This window comes from Acyrthosiphon pisum, chromosome X, assembly GCF_005508785.2.
Source record: "Acyrthosiphon pisum isolate AL4f chromosome X, pea_aphid_22Mar2018_4r6ur, whole genome shotgun sequence".
In the NCBI taxonomy this organism is placed as follows: Eukaryota; Metazoa; Arthropoda; class Insecta; order Hemiptera; family Aphididae; genus Acyrthosiphon; species Acyrthosiphon pisum.
In genome coordinates this window covers 31,648,443-31,653,776 of record NC_042493.1, presented here as the reverse complement: position 1 = coordinate 31,653,776, position 5,334 = coordinate 31,648,443, and positions in this window count along the sequence as shown.

Here is a 5,334-nt window from a genome sequence, read left to right as displayed (position 1 = left end):
ACGATTGTTTGTATTAAGATATTTAATTAATCATCTCTTTCCAGGTCATAGTCGTTGAGAATTAAATACCAAAGGGGAGTCATTACTTATTAAGCAATGAAATAGTCTTGTCGATATTAATATGATCGTCGTGCATTAAAACATGAGATTTTTTCTTATGTACGGGGAAACTAAATCATTAGAATTACAGAAGTTTGTAAATAATTATTCTATAATACTTCCTTGGAAAGCGAAAAAAAGTTACCGACACAAATATTATGACAGGGAATATGGTTAATTTATTATTCTATTTTCGTTGATAAATAGTTTTAAGATAATGCTACGTATCGAGTGCTAGGAATTCGTTAGATTATAGCAGGGGTGGCCAAACCGCGATTCGTGTCATAGACTTATTTGGCTCATGTTTTATCATAAGAAAAAAATATCTTATTATCATAACTAGATAAAATTATAATTATAAATAGGTATTATAATATGAAGACAACATTGTCCCTTATAAAATTTAAACTGACATTATTGTACGTTTTTATAATATTGTCTCGCATTCTACACATTTTATTACATTTGATATTCTATTACTATTTACGATAATTGAAAATTAGAAACCTTTTTTAAATTGTTGTCCTCCTCTTGGATCTTAAATATTTTTCATTATACTGTGCGTCCCGCGACTATTTTGTCATTGACTGCCCCTGGATTATAGTTCTTAGGCTTTTGTCGTCGGTATACTAGCCAGTACCTATTACAAAATAGGTACCAAAATATAAATTTTTCAAATTCTTTTTAAATTATATTACCTATATAATGGTATTGCGTTGTATTAAAATACGTCCAGAAACCGGGAATTGAGCAGACTCGCAGAGTAAACATTCCTAACTTGTTAGTTGTTTGTAATTGTTTTAATAATATTTTTATTATACCTATGTTTTGTCTGTTGCATACATATTAATTTAATATGCATATTTTTACAATTTTTACTGAATATTAGAAGCTATTATGGCATATTTCAATACTTTTAAGTGCATCGTTGCTCCACCTAAAACTGTAAGTCATAAATCATAATACAATATTTTATACTATTTTCGGCGTCTGGTACAAGCTGAATGAGGCCCTCGAAAGATTATAAAAGGAACAGCGCAGTGTCGTCAGTCTGAAGTCTGTCGATTCGTTTCACTCTATATTATTATTATCTTGGAAAAATGAACGATGACTTATTTTACGACCAATACCTCCATAGAAGATCACGGGGGCATGATCACGTCGTACAATGACATATTATTGTGTTTTCGGTGGAAAATATGCACCATATATATGCTTAATAATAATAATAATATTAAGTGAGTGCTGTGATATATTTTACCGCGGCACTCGCGTCAACGGGCCCGGCGGCGGCGTGCGGTATTTATAAACCGTCCGGTAGGAGTTTATTAATATATCGCCGTTTAATTCCCAATACGTCGGCTTGGAGGGAGCCCCTGCGACCGTCGTTCGGTTCCAGACGTCCGTCTCCAGATCGGCGGGGATGCTCAGCGTTTGCGTCGACGTCGTCTGCGGTGACGGCGAAGGCTGCGGCAGCGGTGGAGGCGGCGGTGGAGGTGATGGTGGAGGCGCGAAGGGATGCGAAGTGACGGCGGAAATCCGAAGAGAATTATTCGTCAAAACGTTACGACGGCGCATGCGCACCGCACACGTACAACTTCAGCAGCGGAGGTGGCCACCGGCGTCCACACGTCCGGCGGCCGAGCGGTCCGGAGCAGCAGCACCATAGCCGCTGTAACGGGGCCACAATACGCGCGCGCGCGCACCGAATGTTCACCCCGCCGACACCGCCGCCACCACCCACGTCCACCGCCGACGGATTAACGGCCACCCGATAGTTTTATTTAGAACTATGCCGCCGCGCACTGTTGCGCCGACGACTGTTTTGCCGTTTATTTTTTATCGTCCCGTTTCTCGTCTGTTTCTATAATAATATTAATATTTTATATCAACCGCCGCCGCACCCGGTACATTATCGTGTTTTTCTAACATTTTGATTTTCAAAAAAAATTCACCGACCGTCGTCGTTCCCAGGCCCGAACGGTGGTGGTTTCGTTTTACTCGCCGCCATGGGTGACGAGATCAGTTCTTGCCACCGCCGCGCAATAATAATAATATTATAATTCGTTCACCCGTGACGCGGGCGATCTTCTCCTGTATAATAATATTGTCATCGTCAGCGCCCGTCGGACGCTCTCGCGCGTGCGCACGTCACTTATCCGCGGAACACCGTCGACGGGTCGTCGTCGTCGTCGCCGCCGCCGCCGCCGCCGCCGCCGTGTACCCTCCACCTCCTTCGCAGTCGCACGCGCGCCGCGATATTATATTGGACACTTGCCGCCGTACGACCGCCCGCGGCTGACGCCACTGCAGGACCGCCGGCTAGACGACGACGACGACGGTAGCTGCAAGCCGCTGCTCCGCCAACTCGCCGTTCCGAAGAAGGGTAGGCCAAGTAGTGTGTGTTTTTTTTTTTAATTGTTTTTTGTATTTTACGACCATCGGTAGAAAACGGCCAATCGTTTGCGTTTGGTTCGTTTCCCGAGTTTTATTAATAATTACATTATAATATTATCGTATACCTGCGCTCACTCGAAAAGGAAGCTGCATCAGTAGGACACACATATTATGCACCGATAGCCAATGTTTTATGCCATGTTGGGCATAATAATGATATAATGTCATCGCTTTGGCGAATCGTTTGAACTATATCGAATTATCGTAATAATGGCAACAATAATATAACAATTGTTGAATATTCCATGTCAAGTATAGGTCGAACGAGACGATAAAAAAATCGCATAGATACTGTCTGTCCGGCGCGGTAGGTTTAGATGATTTTCGCGTGTTGTGCACACGCCGCGAGTTTGTGTTGGCGAGATATGAATATGACCGCCGCGTGCGCATGTCGGCCGTGAGTCCCTTTTGCGCGAACGCACCTTTTCATCATAATCACTAATTATATTATATAACATACCTAATAATAATAATATGCTTACGAGATTGATGTACCTGTTGATGAAGTTAGGTGTATCAATTACGTATAGGTACAGTGAAATCCACTCGTGTGGGATTATAATTATTATAATTTATAAACATAATAATAATGATATCTTTCGTCTCCGGTCCTCGCTTTTACAGTACATCCACAAATTTGAACGTAACCACTAACTTTACGATCGAACTGACACTAAATACGACATTATGACATTTCGCTGATCCAACAATATATTGCAAATAATAATATTATAAGCGACCGCGCCGAAATTCAATCGATTGCTTAGCGATTAGCACCTTTTTCTTACCTTATGGCATTTCTTATTCTATTAGCTTTCTCTTATCTTTATTCGCAAATTTATAATGTCTTACAGTGAATCGTATATATTTGATATTCTCACGATCATCCCTCAATCATTTACATCTTTCTCCACTCCGTTCTGCTTAACACTACCCATGGACCCATTGGTATTTGTATTTTACGACTATAGGATTAAACCCTTAAATATAATCATTAACGATGGGTAGGTAGTAGGTACTGTAATCATCGAAATTCACTGTATGAAATAGTAATATACTTTACAAAAAATAAAACTGTAGTTACAAGGGTGGATTGCTTTTATGTGATAGGACACATTATAGTGTAGGTTTAAGTGCAGTTCTATGTATAAGACATTTTCTCATAAAATGTTATCACAGTTGTGGTTTCTCGGAATTTAGGTAGATACTCAGAAGTTTGAAAAAAATACTTCCATCCTGGTTTATTCCATGTTTTTACGGGTTTCCGCGTACAACTTTCAAGCTTTTTTGTCTTGAATAAGGTGTGAGAAAAATCCTGTATTCAATAAAAAATCGATTCATCTCGCTTGGCTATAAATCTAACACAATCTTTCCTGCTATGTATGGTTTTAGTTTTTAATTACTATTTTTTTTTACAAAAATGGCACAAGTGGTTTTATTCGTTATTAGCGATTAAATAAACTTGTAACTAATATTATATTTTTCAATAATTAATCTGTGTTTAAAATAAATAATGTATTTATTTTCACTTGTATGCTCATTAGAGATTATCATTACTAGGTAATTAGTATCTATTTGAAATTAAATACATCATGTACATATTCTAACCAAACTATATAATAAATATTTATGATAGATAGCAAAAAGTACCAATTGTATAATTCCTTGAACTTTTGATTTTGGTCCGACTAGGTACGCTAGTAAAACAATTTTTATCAAATCCAGTAATTATAATATGACTCTTAAACTATTTATTATAATATTATATATAGATAAATAAATATAATAAATACCATATGAAATAAAGTTATAAAGTATAGTTTAGATACTAATTAAAAGTAGGTACTTAGTTGTTTAAAGAAAATAGTATTTAAAAGTCATAAAGTTTGTGTAAGGTTTAATATACTTAATATTATAATATGATTTGATTTACGATTAGTTTATTAACAAATTAGTAAATAACGGAAATCACGCGAAAAATCAAGGAAAAACCAACACTAAGGTACCTACTAACAATTTGAACTGTGAAATGTAAGAACTAAAACAAAACCAAAATACACATGATAACAGCTTATTTAGTTGTTATTTTTAATTGTAAAAAAACGTAGGTAAAACTATTTTTTATGTATTATAGTTCATAAAGTTGGGAAATAAAAAAAAATAAACGACATTTAAAGTAATTCGGCGGAATTTACTATACGCTATGAAAAAAATTGCAAAAATTATTGACTGTAAAAAACACTACAACATTTTTATACTTTTTTAGACGTATAGTTTATCATGTAACTACTTTTTATTAAAACTGGATTATCAGTGTAATAGTTGGTATTTATATAAATTATCATCTATTAAAAATTAAAAACTGTTATTCTGTCATTATTGTGAAAGAAAAATCCTTTCGATATATTATAGATACATGTAGTACAGTTTCCAAATGACAATGTTTGTTTGTTTACAATGTTAACATATTATATATATTTAATATTTATGTATGTTTTTTTAATTTAAAATAAGACATTAATTTGGTGTACATAAAATTTAACTGCTGTACAGTGTACAATACTTGAAGTATTTATAATTATTTTTAAAAGCTCTGTTATAAATTATACTTAATAGGCATTCCATGCAATCATAAAACATTCAAATCACTATATTAAAAATAACCCACGCTTACTTTTTGTACAAGTTCCGATTTTATTTTGGTAAAAACATTTCATTTCTGTGAATATCACGCTACTGGAAACATGAAAGTATATTTTTGAACCAATTTGTGGAAAC